This window comes from Actinia tenebrosa, unplaced genomic scaffold (assembly GCF_029948245.1).
Source record: "Actinia tenebrosa isolate PJP-AT-01 unplaced genomic scaffold, QUT_ActTen_1.0 PGA_scaffold1__47_contigs__length_23844297, whole genome shotgun sequence".
NCBI lineage: Eukaryota > Metazoa > Cnidaria > Anthozoa > Actiniaria > Actiniidae > Actinia > Actinia tenebrosa.
In genome coordinates, this window is record NW_028292578.1 from 23,268,641 (window position 1) to 23,290,412 (window position 21,772).

Genomic DNA, 21,772 nt, shown 5'->3' on the forward strand with positions numbered 1-21,772 from the left:
TCATAAGACTCTGGCTCGGAAGACTTAGCAATCCCTTTCTTCGCGCGATCGTTGTAAAAAAAAACCATTGCAAGTCTTTTAATTCTAAAAAAGTCCTACCGAAGACTAAACGAAAACTGATTGCAAAAATGTGCTGACGAGTATGCGCAGAAACGTACGGAAAAAAAAGTCGACCTACAGATCAGAAGTGCCTAAGGCCTAGGGTAAACGTCGAACTTTCCGTGCACCCAACTCATTAAAAACAATGGATATCAGGTGATAATGAGGCGGCATTCTTTGATGTAATTAAGCTCGGTGCATGGAAAGTTCGACGTTTGCCCTAGGTCTAAGAGTACGGTGCGCGCGCTCAGTACCACACGTAATACATATCCCGACGTCATAATGCCGGCACAACCAATCCTGGTATCACTCGTATGCTGTTTCAACGAGTACAGAGAAGCGAGGAAAACAGAGTTGATAGAAAATGACGACCGCTGCGTCTAAGCATGCGCAGTCGTGTCTTTTGTCGGAGGAGGAAAACAACACGGTGAGAGAGATTCTAGGAAACAAAAGATATGTAAGTCTTACCTATTAATTTGTAGGCAATACATCTCTTTTTGTAGAAAGACAGTATACTTTTCTTTACTTTACATAGAGAATTGCAGATCGAGTCATGGCGGTAAATTATAACGAGAGTCTTTTAAGGTGCCGGCAGACATTGCACACAACAAATTTGAATCGGGGTGACATACGTTGCAACAAAATCACGCAACATCGCTTGTGACAGCCTACTAAGCTAAGTAATTTAGTCAGCAGTTATAAATTTGGTGCAAACCGATTGGCTGGAATTTTCAAAATGTTGCATGCAATGTTGCAACCATGTTCACACGATGAAATTTGTGGCGCGCAATGTTGCAAGGGTAGAGCGCCATTCAACTTCAGATTTATTGCGTGCAACAAGTTTCAGGGGAAGACAGACGCTGCAACAGTCCTGTTGCGTGCAATGTTGAACCGTGTGTTCATACCTTTAGAAGCCAAAACCAGGCTAACCCAACATGTTTTACCTATTGTAGCAAATGCTTGTAGAAATACCTAAAAATGGATTACCTTTTCATTAGTCTTTTCATTACATATCCCAGTCTATCAGTACAGCAATCGTCCAACTCCTTTTGGCGCCTGAACCAGACAGAACAACATGGGTCAAATTTGGTGTGGGTGTCAGCTGTCTTGTCAAAGATGGGACCACCAGATCTTACTACATAAGAATCGTGGATATTGAGGTACAAATGCTTTTTTATTCTGCTAACCTTCTTTCAGTAGAAAGGCAAGCAGCTAAGAATTATTATTTTAAAGATGACAAAGAAATGTTGATTATATATGCGCTTGCGAGCTAATGTTGTATAAATAAACTAAAACCCTTAAAATGCACATGAACCCTTCGACAATACTTTCAGTACTGATTCTACATGAAGTAAATAGTTGAATGGTAAAATATTTCTTGATTTGAGTGATGCGTCTCTAAGTTATGAAGGTTTATACTTCCAATATGCTAATAAGTGTGACGTGAAACAGTATTTAAAAAGCATCATTATTTTACTCATTTTACCAATCAAATATTCACTTTATGCAGAAACAGTATTGAAAGTATTGTCGAAGGGTTCATGTTCAATTCAAACTAAGGTTTTGATACAATTTCCGTGGATTCCGATGCAATTTTTAAACCGTACTCTTACATAATTCGTTTTATAGATATTCAAAAAAAAAAAATCAATTTTGTTTTCGAATGTATGTTTTCCCATAAAGTTTACAGTGCGAATTGAAAACCGTGGGCATCTAGAAATATTTTAGGAATGTTCTATTCTTCTTTGGCCAATCAGAATTGACTTTCTAACCACAAGATAACGGAAAGATAACAATAACACTTCTGATTGGCTGATATAGTAAACATTCTTGAAATATATATCTAGGTGCCCACGGGTTTTCGATTCGGAATGTAAAAAAAATCTATTTGAAGATTGCAAATGAAAGAAGCATTCGAATTCCTGCGCATAGATGAAGTCAAGTTTTTATAGCCTGCGTAGCCACTCAGCATCATTAAGGCATGGCTCTCAGATGAAAAACTGTTTGGCTATATCATAGCCAGTTTTCTACGAATCTTCCCCAAACTTGGCAAGTTAATGTCTTTTGTGAAAAGAAGGAACCTTAGAGCCTTGGTTACCATGGAAACTAAGTCACGTGACCACAAGGCCGCCATCTTGGATTTTTAAACAATTCGTTTGTAGTCGTATTGAAACTACTTCAAAAGTCCTGAAAATCCATATTCCTTTTTATATTTGCAATACCTATATGGATCTAATTGGATATCTTGGAAATTATATTAAGTTTAATTTTTAGAATATTTTCTGTATTTTCCAAAAAATTTAAAATATTCTAAAAATTAAACTTAATATAAATTCCAAGATATCCAATTAGATCCATATAGGTATTGCAAATATAAAAAGGAATATGGATTTTCAGGACTTTTGAAGTAGTTTCAATACGACTACAAACGATTTGTTTAAAAATCCAAGATGGCGGCCTTGTGGTCACGTGACCTGGTTTCCCTGGTAACAGATATGCGGTAATTGCTTGCCTTGGAGAATTACTACTACGAGCCAAATTTGGGAAAGATTCATTATAAACTGTCAAAGATATGAATAAATAACTGATTTTCCATCACTTCCTCAAAAGAGCCATGCCTTAATGGTGCTGAGCAGGCGTTCCTTGTGGGTTTGGGGGGGGGGGGGGGGGGGACTTGAGGAGGAGAGAAGAGGAGAGAGGGAATTAACGCCAGTTTTCAAAGTGCCTTTACGAGTTAATTATTATTATTTTTACATCTTTTCTTTTTCCTTACAGAATAAAAGTATTATTTGGGAACAAGAGCTCTATCGACAGTTCAAGTATAGGGCTGTCACCGCCACGTTCCACACGTTTAATGCTCACGTAAGTTGGTCTACCTGTGCTATAGGTTGGTAAACCGCTGGATTAGAAATATTGGCAATTGCTTGCGCACGTATTTTACAACTTACATTTTAATATCAAATGTATTTTCCAATTGAAAAAAAAAAACACCTTATATGGATTGGGGCACAAAGAATGTTCGTAATAATACTCACGTTGTTTTACAAATCCGTCCAGGATTGCAGAGCAGGGCTGAATTTCTGTGACGAAGAAGAGGCAAGGTTGTTTCGTTCGGCCGTGAAGGAGCGAGTCCGAGACTTCAAGCGAAAAAGAGAAGGTATGATATAATTATTCATGTGACGGTGAATGGGCAAGAAATAGGTGCCTTTAAATTTTCTCATTCGGTATATGTGGTGGTTTTAGACCTTTGTTGCCCTAAAATTGGAGAGGGGAAATTGGTGCGCGCTGTGTTTCATAACATACCAATCCAATATAGGTTATGCGCAATCGCGTGCCGGCGACCATAATACGCTTAGACTGCAGCCTGTAGGTAGATAGAAGAACAAAAAAATTCCTTTGCTTTCGGGAGTTGAATGCTTGTATTCTTCTTGCCATCTAACATAGTGGCTGCCGTCACATGATGGTACAAAGTATCTAAAGTCCTCTTCACAGTTCCCGGCACCATCTAGAATTGCAACCGTGCTTGTGCATTGAAACGAGAATGGCTTACACCTTGCAATGATAGAGGCACGTGAAAAGCTGTCCGAGGTGTTATAAAGGTTTCTATTATTACAAGGTCGCCGGAGTTCTCGCTTCGATGCACAGGCATGGTTCCTTTCAAAATGGCGCAGGGTACAGTGAAGGGAGACTATTCGGATCGGGAAAACCTACATAGAACTCAGGTTGATGTAATGTATTCAGAAAATCTATTGTATTCTATTGTCGTTCTATATATTGTATTAGGTGTGAATCAATGTATTCTATTGTCGTCCTATCTATTGTATAAGGTGTGATTCTATTGTATTCTATTGTCGTTCTATCTATTGTATTAGGTGTGATTCTATTGTATTCTGTTGTCGTTCTATCTATTGTATTAGGTGTGATTATATTGTATTCTATTGTCGTTCTATCTATTGTATTAGGTGTGATTCTATTGTATTCTATTGTCGTTCTTTCTATTGTATTTGGTGTGATTCATTGTATTCTATTGTCGTTCTATCTATTGTATTAGGTGTGATTCTATTGTATTCTATTGTCGTCCTATCTATTGTATTAGGTGTGATTCTATTGTATTCTATTGTCGTCATATCTATTGTATTAGGTGTGATTCATTGTATTCTATTGTCGTCCTATCTATTGTATTAGGTGTGATTCTATTGTATTCTATTGTCGTTCTATCTATTGTATTAGGTGTGATTCTATTGTATTCTATTGTCGTTCTATCTGTTGTATTAGGTGTGATTCATTGTATTCTATTGTCGTTCTATCTATTGTATTAGGTGTGATTCTATTGTATTCTATTGTTGTTCTATTGTATTAGGTGTGATTCTATTGTATTCTATTGTCGTTCTATCTATTGTATTAGGTGTGATTCTATTGTATTCTATTGTCGTTCTATCTATTGTATTAGGTGTGATTCTATTGTATTCTATTGTCGTTCTATCTATTGTATTAGGTGTGATTCTATTGTATTCTATTGTCGTCCTATCTATTGTATTAGGTGTGATTCTATTGTATTCTATTGTCGTTCTATCTATTGTATTAGGTGTGATTCTATTGTAATCTATTGCCATTCTATCTATTGTATTAGGTGTGATTCTATTGCATTCTATTGTCGTTCTATCTGTTGTATTAGGTGTGATTCTATTGTAATCTATTGCCGTTCTATCTATTGTATTAGGTGTGATTCTATTGCATTCTATTGTTGTTCTATCTGTTGTATTAGGTGTGATTCTATTGTATTCTATTGTCGTTCTATCTATTGTATTAGGTGTGATTCTATTGTAATCTATTGCCGTTCTATCTATTGTATTAGGTGTGATTCTATTGCATTCTATTGCCGTTCTATCTGTTGTATTAGGTGTGATTCTATTGTATTCTATTGTCGTTCTACCTGTTGTATTAGGTGTGATTCTATTGTAATCTATTGTCGTTCTATCTATTGTATTAGGTGTGATTCATTGTATTTTTATGAACACATTAAATCAACTGCTTGCTACGTAGGTTCTTACACAATAGCTATCTTTTCTTTCTAGAAAATCGTAAACGTAAGACAGTTACCCAACAACATTACGCAGCCATGATGATCCCACATCCCAGTGGTAGAGGTATGCAGATGGTCTACATCCCGAATTTCCAGGCAATGCCTGGTCAAAGTCCTGGCATGAACGTCCCTTCACAAGCTGGGATTCCTGGAGGGATGCAACAAAAGATAGTCAAGCTAGGAAGAGGTATTTTATATGGCAAAAGACCAAATAGTTCCCTTCACAGTTCTCAGTCTGCGCCATCTATCCATCCATCCAACGTATTTTAAACCTAGTACTAGATATCTTATCATTTGGTTAAACTTATCTTTAAATTTCCATGATGGTAGAGATGATGATGTTGATGATGACGCCGGTGGTGATGGCTGATGACGATAGTGATGATGCTGATGATGGTGGTGGTGATGGCTGATGACGATAGTGATGATGTTGATGATGGTGGTGGTGATGGCTGAAGATGGTGATGATAATGTTGATGATGACGCCGGTGGCGATAGCTGGTGACGATAGTGATGATGCTGATGGTGGTGGTGATGGCTGATGATGATAGTGATGTTGATGTTGATGATGGTGGTGGTGATGGCTGATGACGATAGTGATGATGTTGATGATGGTGGTGGTGATTGCTGATGATGAAAGTGATATTGCTATTGATGATGGTAGTGGTGATGGCTGATGATGATAGTGATGATGTTGATGATGGTGGTGGTGATTGCTGATGATGAAAGTGATATTGCTATTGATGATGGTGGTGGTGATGGCTGATGACGATAGTGATGATGTTGCTGATGATGGTAGTGGTGATGGCTGATGATGATAGTGATGTTGCTGTTGATGATGGTGGTGGTGATGGCTGATGACGATAGTGATGTTGCTGTTGATGATGGTGGTGGTGATTGCTGATGATGAAAGTGATGTTGCTATTGATGATGGTAGTGGTGATGGCTGATGATGATAGTGATGTTGCTGTTGATGATGGTGGTGGTGATGGCTGATGACGATAGTGATGTTGCTGTTGATGATGGTGGTGGTGATGGCTGATGACGATAGTGATGATGTTGCTGATGATGGTAGTGGTGATGGCTGATGATGATAGTGATGTTGCTGTTGATGATGGTGGTGGTGATGGCTGATGACGATAGTGATGTTGCTGTTGATGATGGTGGTGGTGATTGCTGATGATGAAAGTGATGTTGCTATTGATGATGGTAGTGGTGATGGCTGATGATGATAGTGATGTTGCTGTTGATGATGGTGGTGGTGATGGCTGATGAAGATAGTGATGTTGCTGTTGATGATGGTGGTGGTGATGGCTGATGACGATAGTGATGATGTTGCTGATGATGGTAGTGGTGATGGCTGATGATGATAGTGATGTTGCTGTTGATGATGGTGGTGGTGATGGCTGATGACGATAGTGATGTTGCTGTTGATGATGGTGGTGGTGATGGCTGATGATGATAGTGATGTTGCTGTTGATGATGGTGGTGGTGATGGCTGATGACGATAGTGATGTTGCTGTTGATGATGGTGGTGGTGATGGCTGATGACGATAGTGATGATGTTGATGATGGTGGTGGTGATGGCTGATGACGATAGTGATGATGTTGATGATGATACCGGTGGTGATGGCTGATGACGATAGTAATGATGATGTTGATGATGATGCCGGTGGTGATGGCTGATGACGATAGTAATGATGATGTTGATGATGATGCCGGTGGTGATGGCTGATGACGATAGTAATGATGATGTTGATGATGATACCGGTGGTGATGGCTGATGACGATAGTAATGATGATGTTGATGATGATACCGGTGGTGATGGCTGATGACGATAGTAATGATGATGTTGATGATGATGCCGGTGGTGATGGCTGATGATGATAGTGATGTTGCTGTTGATGATGGTGGTGGTGATGGGTGATGACGATAGTAATGATAATGTTGATGATGATACCGGTGGTGATGGATGCCATAGTGATGATGATGTTGATAAAGACAATAATAGTAGTAGTGGTAGCTGACAATATAAATCATGATTATTATATGTCATGAAGAATCGAGTATTTAAGTGAATGGTTTTATTATTTTAGGTCGGGGCTTGCCTCAACAAATGAGTCAAATGCGTCCAATGGCACCCACGAAGGGAATGGTCCCCATGCGCCCACAAATGAGTACCATGCAAGGAATGCGCCCTCGAATGAACACCATGCCAGGAATGCGCCCACAGATGAGCACCATGCAAGGAATGCGCCCTCGAATGAACACCATGCAAGGAATGCGCCCACAGATGAGCACCATGCAAGGAATGCGCCCACAGATGAGCACCATGCAAGGAATGCGCCCTCGAATGAACACCATGCAAGGAATGCGCCCACAGATGAGCACCATGCAAGGAATGTACCAAGTGCCGTCCCAAATGGGCATGCCCAGACCAGTCCGAAAACCTCACCCTGGGCCACCAATGGTCCAGAGGGCAATGGAAGGTCAAGAACCTAAATCCCCCCACCAAACAGATTCAAATACCCCAGCTTCTTTAAATAATGATAGTCCCTCAACTGTGGGAACCTATGAAACCCTTCAAGGTAAACAACTATTAACAAAAATTTAACTTGATACGATAAACTTTAAATGAAATATTCGTCAAAAACATCCATGTAAACCGAGTCCTTTTTTTGACTTTTTTTTGATGTCTTGTCTTTTTTCCAGAGGTAAACAAGAAAAAGAAAGGTGAGAAAATCAATTCTGGATACAAAAGCCTTATGCACCTATTTTTTTAAAATGTCATGACCGATAGCCGATATGTCATTCCGACGTGGAAATGGTTTCGTTGAATACAAAGAGTATATTGAATCAGTCTAAACACTAAGGTCTATGTACGTGACAAGAATAAGAATCAAAAACACAACTCATTCCAGCTATTCTTGGATCTTGGAGCAGCAGTAAGGGGGACTCGCGGTCACCATTCGGAATCGCCCGGGAATTACCCGTGTTTACGCACTAGCGTCCCCCGCGGGAATTACCCGTGTCCCGTTATATGTTGTGCGAAGATTTCCTTACTGCTGCTATGTTTGCGAAGGTTAAAATATTTGTGTCGCAAACGGAGGATAAAATATTCCTTAGATATAGATGGACACCATCAAAAGCATTAGTAACAAGACTGTGCGCCGACTGCGAACTCAGGTGCTGGACCGCTTAGACGCCGACTTTGCCTTCACAACGTTTATGGAGGGAGATACAGATGAGACGATGAGCGAGGAAAGAGCAGAAAGGATAATTGACTTAATGCCCGAAGGTAATTACCGCCTGGAGTTGACGTTTATAAAGTATTTAGACGGCGAGTGGATAATAGAAAAGGGCAGGAATCCAATACGGGCGTCTGGCAGGAAGGACCTGTTCGTTTTAAACAAGGACACGCGTCCTGGGGCGCTGGTGGGCATCGACATGTTGTTCTACGAAGTTGCTTACCCGGTCACCGTGGTTATTTACGGTGCGTATGAAATTAAGAACCCGGACGTTAAGAAGCTCAAACCAATGCGGCATCCGGGTAACTGCGTGGGTAAGTTAGTTAGAGAGTTCTTCGAGGATTCCTCTAGGGGAGGTAAGCTTACGTTGAAGAGAAGAGAAGCCATCAGGAAATGGGAGCATGCTACTCGTAGGGCAGGAGCCACCATTGAAAACATCAAGAAGTTAGAGGTTGCTTTAGAAAGGCGCATACACGTGAAAGACATCACCGACGGCTTCATTTACTCCGGGACGCACAAGTATGGGGGCCGGGGTGCGCCTATCGTAATTTACCAGCATAACGCACATGCGTGGAGGGAGTTAAGGTTCCCAAAGAAGAAGGAGACGCGCGTTTACAAGGAGTCGCCGCTTGCAGAACTAATGCACGAGAATTCTATTTGGTTAATGGATGCGGAGGGAAGTCAATTTATGACCCAAGATGGTACTTTGTATCGTCCTGAAGTGGAACAGCTGCGCATTCAAAGCGCCTGTGAGACTTTAGGAGAAGACTTCTCCGACGAAGTGCTTAGCAGTCGCAGTTTGGACTTCTTAGCCGCAAAGAAAAGAAACGGTTGGAAATCCACGCCGGAGGAGTTCAAAGACATAGCTAAAGCTTGCGTAGAACACGGCCACGGCGGTCTGTGGAACATGGAATACGATGAAGACGAATACGTGTCGCTGGATATGAAACACTGTTACCCCGCAAGCTTCAAAGGCCTGGGGGATTGTAAGGAATATTATGATAGATACGGGCATCCAGACTCGCAATTCTTTCGTGTTGCGTTGGATGGTCACTACGACGCCCCAGCAACGGGGTTTGTACGGTTGACCACCTGGAAATTAGCAGCGGGTCTGCACCCCATAATCTATGCGTGGTATGGGAAGCACCTGCAGGAGAAAGAATGGATACCGGTGCCCCTATTGAAGTTCTTTTAGTAGAGTGTACAGAATCCCATTTCCCCGGCAACCACTTTCGGCTACCTTTTTTTGTGTCCCAAAAGATGCGTATGCGTGTCCCAAAAGATGTGCGTGTCCCAAAAGATGTGCAGCCGCGTCCCAAAAGATGTGCATGCGTGTCCCCCAAGACGTGCATGTGCTACAAAAGTGTCTTAGAATGTTAACAATTAGTAGAGTGTACAGAATCCCATTTCCCCGGCAACCACTTTCGGCTACCTTTTTTTGTGTCCCAAAAGATGCGTATGCGTGTCCCAAAAGATGCGTATGCGTGTCCCAAAAGATGCGTATGCGTGTCCCCAAAAGATGTGCGTGTCCCAAAAGATGTGCAGCCGCGTCCCAAAAGATGTGCATGCGTGTCCCCCAAGACGTGCATGTGCTACAAAAGTGTCTTAGAATGTTAGTAGAGTGTACAGAATCCCATTTCCCCGACAACCACTTTCGGCTACCTTTTTTTGTGTCGCAAAAGATGCGTATGCGTGTCCCAAAAGATGCGTATGCGTGTCCCCAAAAGATGCGTATGCGTGTCCCAAAAGATGTGCAGCCGCGTCCCAAAAGATGTGCATGCGTGTCCCAAAAGACGTGCATGTGAAAAAGTGTCTCAGAATGTTAACGATAAGGTTAAATCTTTGTAAGTATGTGCTAAAAAAGTGTCTTAGAATGTTAACAATAAGGTTAAATCTTTGTATATGCTAGTAGAGTGTATGGATTGTCCGCGCCTCGACTACCTTTTTTTGTGTTCCCAAAAGAGTGTATGCGTGTTCCAAAAGATGTGCAAGGGCGCCCGCCAGACGGGCTCCCTAAGGCATTCCTGGTAGACGTATTTTTTGTACTGCGACATCCCCCCATAGTAGTAGCCAAAAACCTTCTACTCCTAGATATAGACATGGACTCCCAAGAGTATTTCGGTTACATTGCAAGAAATGGGCATACGTGCAAAGAGCAGAGTGTTGGCGCATTTGCTGCTGGACAATGCATGCGACGGGAACTTGCTGCCGGACATATCCAAATGCGACTACCTACGCAACAACGAAGGTACTACCAGTTTGCAGCCGCTGGAAGGATTGCCGCCATTCGTAGACGACATATTCGTATATGGTTTCGTTGCGGAAGAGAATTTGTATGGCAAGAAGCTGCTCTGCAGAAATGCAAAGACAATAGTTGCGCAGATATCTACGGCAGCAACAGTGGCATTTGGTGGGTTTCTGCCCACGAGTATCGTACATACCTGCAAGCAGGGAAAGATCGTAGAAAACATCGCAAAGATAGAAGAGCGCTCCAATGCCAAAGGCAAATGGTATGGAATACACAACACAGATCCTGCTGGATACTTCGTGGCCAAAGTAGACACTTCGGAGCTGCAAATAGAAGATGTCGGGGAAAACGTACGCAAATTCTCCATGGCTTTGTATGGGCAAGGATATGGCATCTACTCCGTGGACTACACACAGGATTTCTCCGGTACTTTGGACAGAGCTGCATTGGTGCGCAGACTGCGGCAAATGGGCTACAAAGAACAAGGAGAAGTTGGTTGGCGCGAAGGTACCATTTTGGACAATACGCATGCCGTCGGGAACCATGTTTGTACTTGGATGGAAGACGGAAAGAGAACCAAAATATACAACAAGATAGTGTCGAACTTCGAAGCCGGAGAAGTGCAAAACCCAGTAGGAGCAAAGTTGGCAGAGTACGTGGATTGCCCCAACGACCATTTGCGTAGAACATTCCTACGCCCAGACGTGCAAAAAAGAGGATGCACCAGAGTGGAAATATCCATCTATGGCAAAGATTTCTCCAAATCCCACACCAACGCCATCGCGGAAACACTAGAACCTTTGCAAGACATATTCGTAGTACAGCCGCCAAAGAATATGTGGTTGGCACTTGCGGAACATTTGGACAGGTGCTTGTGCATTTGCTGCGAGGAGACGAAAGAAATATTCCTAGCTTGGTACTGTAATTTGGAAACCAGACGCATAGCCGGAGTGCGAGTTCGTGGCAACGACAAATGGGAACGATGTGTACTTTGGACCATAGCAGAGTTTGGCCTGCGCAAATGCCCCATATTTCGCATAGATGTGCTTGGTATGGAACCTGTGGAAATAGCTCCGCTGCGCTGCTACACAAAAAAACTCGCCTACGGTATTGGCGGAGTCCAAATTCCCCACCCGAGTGCATACAAATGCCCCTGCCATTGCCACAATGCTGCCTCCGACGGAACACGTAGAGTGGATATGGCGTACGAAGAAGGCGCAAAGAATAGGAGTAGAAAAGAGTCTCTTCGGAATACTGGAAGTACCTACGGACCGCAGGATATCCTTTCTGTCCAAAAGAAAACGACAACAAAGATTGGAAGACATACGAGACGATTTGGAAGGCGACGAGTGGGTAGAAGTCACGCAGAGATACCACGCAGAGCTGTCGGAACAAAAGCAAAACATCCTGCGGCAAAAAGAAGAAGACAGGCGAAAGATAGAAGAAGAGTTGGAAAAGTACGAAAAGCTGTTGGATAGGATTTCCAAAAGAACAGACAATCTGCGTAGATTGTTCTTTGGAAAAGAAAGCTCGTTTGGTCCAGAGACGCCCAGAGCCAAAGTGCATAGGATGGACCAAATACCCGCAGGAGACTACAAAATACTAGGATATGCGATCCCCAGAGACTTGGATGCTGGCTGGTCGGCAAGGGGGCACCGAGTAGTATTGCGGAGGAATAGAGAAACGTCTGTGGCATGGGCCACGGAAGCCCTATTGGAGGCATTTGCAGCTGGAAAGTTCGAAGCCAACGGCAACATACGCACTGCCATACCCGAAGAAGAAATATTGCTAGAGTGGAAAAATGGCATAGCAACTGTCTTCGTACCGGAAGGACCAGGCTTGGACACATACCACGAGTTGGCCAGAAAAATAGACCACAAAATGCCGCAGAATCCAGGAAAGCTACTGAAAGTTCCAGCGCCACCGAACAAAGAATGTATGCAGGCGCTACATATGCAGCCGAACGAATACCAATGCTGGAAGTACGCCAAAACCACCTACAGAAAAAAAGAAAGGACAATACTGTTCCTTTCCGAGCTATGTTCGGAGTGCGTATTGGAGGGCTGCACTGTGGAGCATGCAACCACTCCAGTTTGGGGACATTTTCTAGAAGAGCAAACTATAGACTGGACATCTCCAGCGCCTTTGTATTGCAAAATAGGCAGAGAAAAGACTACCAAAGCAAAGAAGAAAGACCGGCTAGTGCACGTCTCTACTCCATTTCCGGAATCCTAGAATTTCTCTGCGGCTCCGCTGGATGTCTGTAGTAGACAACCTTTTCCACTGGTGGTTGCATGCGCGCCCAAAGCAATGCTCCAATGCCAAAGATGGCAAATACTATATTCCCGGCTATTTGCCAGTCTATCTTCGTGGATATTTCCTCCACTTCGTCCTCTAGGTTTTCCTCGCTGTAGTAGCCATCCTCGTCGCTACCAGGTGGTTGTATCTTGGACGACAGCTCCGCACGAAGCTTTTCTAGATCGTCCACGCGGTCTAGCAATTCTTTTTTTGTGGTTGCAAGTTCGGCCAGCAATTCCTCCTTTGCTTTTCCTAGGTCGTCCAAAACAATGGCAAAGGAATCCTGCACTTCTAGAAAATGCTTCTGCAAATCTGTCGTAGGTGGCGTTTCTGGAATTGCAGGCGTCGCATTGTTTTCCTGCTCTATCCTGCGTATTTTGGGTATTCCTATACCGTATTTCCTAGCTACCTTCTGCAGCCCCATACCATTCTTTCGGTCTTCCAAAAGGTCTACAATCTCCTCTTCGGATAGTATCTTTGGCGTGGCCATATATATCTACAACCACATGTTTTTTGTGTCTAGACACCAATGGATCCATAGGGTATTCCATGGACAAACACTATGGATCCATATGGTAGATACCTGTTTGTCCACAGATATAGCATGTATTTGTACATAGCTACGGGTATAGCTGCATACATGCTGGGAAAACAGCGGACAATACGAATACTTTTGGAAATCTTGGAAGGTCTCTACCGAGCGCAAAAGACAATACAAGGAATTCGCCTACCGGGCTACGTAGCGACTTTGGCACAACTACCACGGCGTCGATAGGGGACACGCACATCTTTTGGAACACGCATACACTCTTTTGGGGACACGATTGCACATCTTTGGGGACAGCAATGCACATCTTTTGGGAAAACAAAAAAAGGTAGTCGAGGTGCTGACAAACGATACACTCGAATAGCATATATTTACAAAGATTTAACCTTATTGTTAACATTCTAAGACACTTTTCGAATAGCACATCCTTACAAAGATTTAACCTTATTGTTAACATTCTAAGACACTTTTTTAGCACATGCACGTCTTGGGGGACACGCATGCACATCTTTTGGGACGCGGCTGCACATCTTTTGGGACACGCACATCTTTTGGGGACACGCATACGCATCTTTTGGGACACGCATACGCATCTTTTGGGACACAAAAAAAGGTAGCCGAAAGTGGTTGCCGGGGAAATGGGATTCTGTACACTCTACTAATTGGTGAACTTTTTACATTCATGCATATATAAGACAAATATCTTAACATTCGCACAACATATAACAGAACACGGGTAATTCCCGCGGGGGACGCTAGTGCATTAACACGGGTAATTCCCGGGCGATTCCGAATGGTGATCGCGAGTCCCCCTTACTGCTGCTCTTGGAATGACCTATCTCCACTAATTGCCTTTCGTCTATCGCCTATTGCCTTAAATAGGTGCATATCTTGTGGCAGCTGAATTGCTAATTCAAAAATTACACTTTGTAGTAGTCATTTTCATTCAATTTAATCTTGACGTTCTTCACGATTTATTGTTGGGTTGCAAGCATTACCAAGGAAGGCAAAAGCCTGCGGCTACAAAAGCTGCAAAAATATTTTTACGCTTTGAATTTCTATAGGATTCTTCAGTTTCCTTAAGCGCAAGAAACCAGAGAAATCTGATCAACAGTCGACAACTTCGAATCCTGTTAGTTCACCATCAGATATATATTCCCAAGCCGATGTACCTCAGACTGGTCTTCAACTTCGACAACAAACTCCAGGTAAGTTAATGTGTTTGCGTCCAAGGACTTTCTGAATAGACCTTTTCAGCTTTTGCGTGACGTTACCCCCGTAATAGACAGACCCCTTGCAGGGATGCAGCTCAGTCTGGAGGACATAACAATGGCTTCCTCATTCTCATGATTAAAATTCTTTTGTTTTGTCCTCCAAATTGAGCTGCTTTGACGTCACATGCGAGAGGTCTATTTCATTAACGGAAGAAGAGCCACTCTGTGAAATCCACCGGTTAATCCCATTATTTTTGTTAACTTTATTATATGCTCACCTTCTTAGGCAAAGCTATGCAAGACGAGGTGCATCATATTTACGAAGTTGTCCACAAACCGGAGCCATCTGAACTGGTGTATTTGGAGCCAGTGGATCCAGCTGTAGTTCAACCAACTGGTCTTTCCCCACCACCAAAACCTCCACCCTCCACCACCGCCATCACAACCAACAGCTCCACCATCTCAACGATCTTCATCGATTTCAATGCAGCCATTTCCGCACTCTGTAGGGTCTTTTTCTAGACCGATACCTGCGAACGCTGCTGCTTCAACGCAAGACACATTTCTTCAATATATGAACGTAGTGATGATACGGGGTCAGAGAGTGTTACGGGTTCTAGACCAACTGCAACACTCAAACAAAATTATTCACCAATTGCTGCACCGTCATTACAGGTTCCAGATTCTCCACCAGTTGCAGAGAACCGCCATCTTCACCCATCTCCACCTACGAATGCTGCAAACCCGCCACCCGCCGCCACCCCCCTCCACCCGCCGCCTCCACCTCCAATGTTTCCAGAAGGGTCTCCACAAGCATTCTTGATGGACTTCCCCCGAGTCTATGGATGGGTCTATGGGTGCAGGTAATATGTCCAAATGGTCGGAACTGGCTTAAGTTCAGCGGCTGGTTCACTGATGGACAGCATCTTAGCAGGGACAAAACTGAAAAAGGTGAGGTAGTAATTTATTCGTTCACAGTATTTTTGATATATATTCTGTGAACTAAATATGTTGGTTTTTGAAGGTGACGCCAGTCAAAAATATAACCTTGTTGACTGTTTTATTAAACGAAGACAGAAACGGATAGATAAACTGAGCAGTCAAATGGATTCTACTCTACCAAACTGTAAACATCTATCCAAATTTATCCAAACTACAGCTCATTTAAACTTGCCCATTTCTAGATTGACAGATCAGCTCTGCCTAAGCAAAGTCCTGCCCTTAGCCAAGGTGGGATGGGAGGAGCATTGGCCAGAGCAATGGATCAACGATCAAGGGCCATGCATTCGTCTGGTAAGTGTACAAAAAAATCACTAACACGTATTTGTTCCATGTTTTTTAGTGATCAAAACAACCAACGAAAAGAGCGCGCGCTCGTTGACGTCAGCTTATTTGCCTGTTCTCTTATTGATCATAAAAAATAGCCAATCAGCGCGCTAGAAATTAACGATTTGTGGTGAAAATGATCTTGGAGTTAAGTGTGAAGAAGCATATCTTCGATTTTAAGGAAGTAAAATGACATTTTTTAAAACTTGACAAGCGAGAGGGCGGTGTGATTATGTGTAGATGGATCTTATCATTATAATCAACCGCACTCTCTCTTGTACACGTCTACTGTACAGTATAATCAACCGCACTCTCTCTTGTACATTTCTACTGTACAGTCTAATCAACCGTAATTTTAAGAGCGAGAGTGCAGTTGATTTATATATAGACCGGACCTTATCATTATGATAAACCGCACTTTCCCTTGTACATGTCTACTGAAGATGACGTAGGAAACATCAAAACTTGGCTATAAAGTGTAATCTTATTCCTTAAAATACTGTTGCATTTGCTGCTTCTTATACCATATTTTCAATTCAAAATGTGTGTGCTACTGCTCGGCACACCTCAGGGACTTTTGTTTGTTTGGACTCCACTGATTATTTTTTGGCCGTTCTCCGTTCACTAGCTATCAATTTTTTCTGCTATAACTGTATTAATTTTCCAAGACAATTCGTTAGTCAAAAGGGAAATGCCCAGCATGGATCTAGAGTCCCGTAACACAGGGAAAAAAAAAGGATTCCCAAATTGGGAATTGTTGGGAATTTCCTTGAATTCCCAATTCGAACAACAAAGTTGGGATTTATTGCTGGGAATTTCCTTCTAATACCCAATAGAAAAACAAAATTCCCAACAAACTAACATTGGGAAGCAGTGCCACATTCCCAATTTCGTTCTCTCTGGGAATTGGATGGGAATTCGTTGGAAATTCATGGAAATTCCCAACAAATTCCCAATTGGGAATCCGGTTTTTTTCCCTGTGTAATCTTCCTTCCTGATTGATACCCCAATAAACGTTGTTAACCAAATGAAAGAAAATAACTAGAATCTTTTCCCTAGATGAAGATGAATGATGAAGACGGACGATGATGATGAGACTGGGATGACGATGATGATGAAGAATGGTCAGATTGAAGGACGATAGCTGAATATCATAATATAAACAGAACGAAATTAATAGTCTTTCAGATGAAGATAATTCAATTAAAATAAACATCAAGATACATGTCAAAATTAACTCAAAAATAAACTCTTTTTTTAAATAAAATGTCGTAAAGCTGTGAAATTACACTTGCACATGCTCACATGCACGCAAAGTCAGGTCACAGCTACTGTCCTCCCGAATTAAAGGTTATAGAAAGTTTCATTTGATTAGTAAAGAAACTGGAGACCTTCTTAAAACATTAAGAGGATTTTTCCAATAATGAGCAATAATGACAAAAAGCGCCAAAAACTAGACCTCGTATGAGTTTTGAATCCCAATTTTCGTTTTGTTTGGTTTAATACTCAAAACGTTTTGCGTTTTTTGTAAACGTTAGGAACTGAATGTCAGTACTATTGAAAATGCCTGTTTTGAAGCGAATGAGGGGTATTTCTTCAATGGTGTACAAAAGATGTTTTGTTGCATTGTGTTCGAATGTTGCTTCGATGTCAAGGTTTTTTTTTTATAGAAAATAATATGGGAAATAAGCAAATGAAGGCCTAACTCACTTTTGAATAAATTTTTTGCTTTGGGTTAACACTTTGATTCCACTTTCAATTCGGTCATCTCCACTTCCATAACAAGTTAAACTTTCTGAATGACGAGATTTTAATTTAGCCTTATACACACAAGCCTTTCTTCACGCTGAATATGAAATGAATTCTTCTTAATGTATTTAATTCTTTTATTAGGAAGCAGCAGGCAAGCAGGCAAGCAGGCAAGCAGGGGGCAAGCAGGCAAGCAGGCAAAGCAGGGGAAAAAAGAATAAGTAACAGATGAAAACACATTCCAAAAAGTACTCGTTTTTGCATCAAAACCTTGTCTCATTCCTCCTTTTCACGTTAAAAGCCTCGGTTCGAGAATTGTCAATATTGTATCGAGTGAAGGGTCTATAAGTATCCTTGTTGTATTTGTCCTTGTACCTGGTTGTCAGAGGTCGAGACGAGGAGTCAGTGTCTCGTGAACGTAAGTAGTTGTTAATGAGAAGTCCAATGGAGGGGGACCGTAAAGCGGTCGTGTTCAATTATTTTCGACGTTTGATCGCATGGGATCACCTCCTGGAACATTTTATGACGGCTCTGTACAACAGCTCTGTTATTTGAACAAATAATCATAATAATAAAAATAAGTAATAATAATAATAATAAAAACTTTATTTTGTATTGCGCAAATTAAATAAATATACTCAAATGCGACATCACAACATATGATAAATAACTCATTATAATTCAAATACATACATAATAGAAACAGAAATCACAAAAATATACATTACAAATAAGAAAAATATCAATGAAAATAATTCCTTATTAAAAAAGTGTCTTAGCTAGATTTAAAAGATGAAATAGAATTTGGAGAGATGTCTAACTTCAAGGGAAGATGTTCCATCCTTGAGGCGCGGCGCGCGAGAAAGCACGATCACCCAAAGTGTATTAGATAAGATGGAGGATAACGAAAGGAAACTACAAGTCATAAACTTGCAAATAAAATAGCTAAAATATGCGAAAATCATCTCCATACTACAATGCCATAATAAGCTCCCGTACTAACAATAATCCAGGCCCGTGTCTAAGATCGAGAGCGTTGACTGCGCTAATGCATTAATGACAGTGTCCTTTTATACGAGGCCCATCAATATGCCTAAGTTTGATCTCTTTATAGGGGTCAGCGGACGGCCTAATCGGCAGAGAGAAGAAAATAGATCTGTGCCATTTTGATAAAATAAAAAGCGATTTGAACTTTTAATGTTAATTTGAAATAGTTCACCAGGGGAAATGTAAATTAAAAAATTCGAATTCTTGTCTTAAATAATTTATTACGGTTTTATTAATATCATATAGAAAACACGTCTGAATTGTGACACCAGAGAGCTTTTTAACGAGATAAATTATATAAATTGATAAAAGGAGATTAAATATTATTAATTAATACAGTCCGGCATTTGAAAGAGAGTAAGAATTAATGTTTTTCAAGTAACGAGTGCAAAAAAGAGAAAAAGACGAAAAAATCTAACGTTTTTTTCCAGATTTCGAAAACGTGTACATTTACGAAAAAATAGTTGGGTTTTTTTTTAATGTAATAGAGGTATCTGGTGATAAATGGGGTCTGGTCTAGGAGGAATATGAGTATTAATAATACGAGAGAGTAAAAATTAATTCGCCGATATTTTATATTAATCCAATAAGAGTAGAGGAGAGTATCACCATATATGTCACGCAACGCTACTTCTGTAAAACCCGAAATTGTAAAAAAGCATATCTTCTGTGTAGCTCGTATTTGCCTTTATATAATTAATTGTCAAGATTTTGTCAGTTCGTTAAAATGACAGGAATTCCCGAAAAAGGATGCCATTAAGAAATCATTTTTCGACTTCGGGAGCGAAGACGCGGAACGATTGCAGATGAGCATCAGCAAAGCAAGTGAATCCGAAGCCTCCAGTTACTCAGAATAAGAAGACTAAGGGGATGTGCCTTTTCCTTACGAAATCGGTGATGCTTAGTCGTGCGATGAATGATACAAAAGGTAATGAGAGCTGTACGTAAGTTTGTTATGAGCAGATGACATCGTCCTGTTACGATACCGAAAGGACCTGGACACTACTTGCCAGAAGAGCTTGCGTATGTTACTTGCGTTACTATCTGCAATTGAAATCCGTTGAGGAAATCCCTAGATCATAATTCAAGCAAATTTGGAAGGAAATTTCGAAATTAAGTAAAAGTTTCTGGACTTAAAAATAATATAAGTATTGATAAATATTAAAAGGGGATTCTCAGCACAAGATGCTTCTTCGTTCCTCTGGTTCCATTAGGAATTTGCGGAGGGAGAAGGATCGGAGAGCCGTCGGCTACGCCTGAGAAAAACCCTCAAAGTGCAGGAGAGAACGTAAAATCAACTAACTCTGGATGCAATGTAAAACAAATTTAAAGCCGTTTAGTATACGGAAGCGAGGAAAATCACGAAGAAAAAAGCTAAAAGGCAAGGGAAAATACTAAATGAAAAGTGAACTTGCATGAATCACTGTTTAGTTTTAATTGTTGTTCGACCAACTAGGAATGTTCAAGAGGATTTCTAGCCGGAAGGAATCAAATCGCAAAGAAGACCGTAGCGGATGTACAAAATTGACTAGTCTGTCTGACGAAATTGGGCGACTAAATTCTAATGGTCGTAATAAATAAATAGTATTTTTTACTTAAAGATAAGTTCAAAGTTCAACTCATATTTATGCTCAAGATTGGGGCAAGTTGAGTTTCACTTTCGACGTATCTTGATTTTTGAATTTCAGTATTTCAAAAAGCAAAGAAGAGAAACAAAAATACGGTCATCGCCAAAGCGATGGCGATATTGCGTTCCACCATGGAAATGTTGTAGTTCAAACGAAGGGAGAAATTAAATTCAGTCTAAAAGTCAATTAGTCCATGTCCAACACAAGTGCATTCCAGCCTATTCTTGGATCTTGGAATGACCTATCTTCCTATCCCTTTTCGCCTATTGTTATTGAAATAGGCGGATAAAATAAGGCATGAGTGGAGAAAACAAATGAGCTAAGCTGCAAACACCAACGTTTATTCAATATGAGCGACATTGCACATAATTCGTAGTCCATGATTATTTGATTAAAGTGCATCAGAACCCTTCGACATACTTTCAGTATGGTTCTGCATAAAGTAATTAGTTGAGTGTACGAAGATTTCTGGATTGAGTTGAAGTTCATGGTTAGGTATATTTGAGTGTTTTTGTCGTCTTGGAACTCGTATATACATGCTGGCCATTTTTAAAATACAATTTAAAATAGCTTTACTTGTCACTATTGTATAGGAATCGCATGAAGTCGAGTACAATTTGGAAAGTTAATATGACACGAGTAATGTTTTAAGTTCTTGTTTAATTGCACGAGCCTTTAGGCGGGAGTGGCGAGAAATTAAAGAACTGATGCAACAACATTACGCGTGTCGAGTTACTTCCAAATTGTACGCGAGAGATGTGCGAGATTTGAGTTTATTAGTTCACTCACAAAATTTTCAGTAAACAAAGCAAAAGCGACCGCGGTGCACTTTGTTTATTGGCGGCGATTTTCAGTCATCGCGCAATGAAATGCAATAATAAAGATTGCTCTTATTAGTTTTTACGGCTTTTTTTTTTGTTGTTTTTTGTTTGTTTGTTGTTTTTTGTTTTGTTTGTTTTGCGCTGTTGACATTGTTTTGGCGTGAAGGACAAGTGTTGGTTCCATTAGCGACTAATGCGGTACTACTCGGAGAACAATTAACGCTATAATTGTACTCCTCTCGACCATCAGGAGTCGGAGAGTAATTTTGGTTGAGGTTTACTTAAGCAAATGAAGATGATGCTGTTTTAGATGGACATGTTTCTAGTTAGAAACACACAGTTCATTGAGACCTATTTAATTAGAAATTTTGACGTCCACTATTCGCATAGTTAGGGAAGGATAAAAACGTTAGAGTAAACTTAGAGACGCCTCACTCAAATAAGAAATATTATACCATTCGAG

The 21,772-nt window shown here is 41.0% G+C and overlaps 1 long non-coding RNA gene across 1 annotated transcript; it reads right to left on the minus strand.

Annotated features, from left to right (window-relative positions):
- Nucleotides 1-23: 23 nt before the first annotated feature.
- On the minus strand, nucleotides 24-15,118 carry LOC116289163 (uncharacterized). Its single transcript, XR_004196306.2, has 5 exons — nucleotides 15,017-15,118; nucleotides 5,200-5,330; nucleotides 3,135-3,236; nucleotides 1,087-1,155; nucleotides 24-538 (listed from the first exon to the last, which is right to left on the minus strand). It is a non-coding gene; the product is annotated as an uncharacterized LOC116289163 (long non-coding RNA).
- Between the last annotated feature and the right edge of the window lie 6,654 nt (nucleotides 15,119-21,772).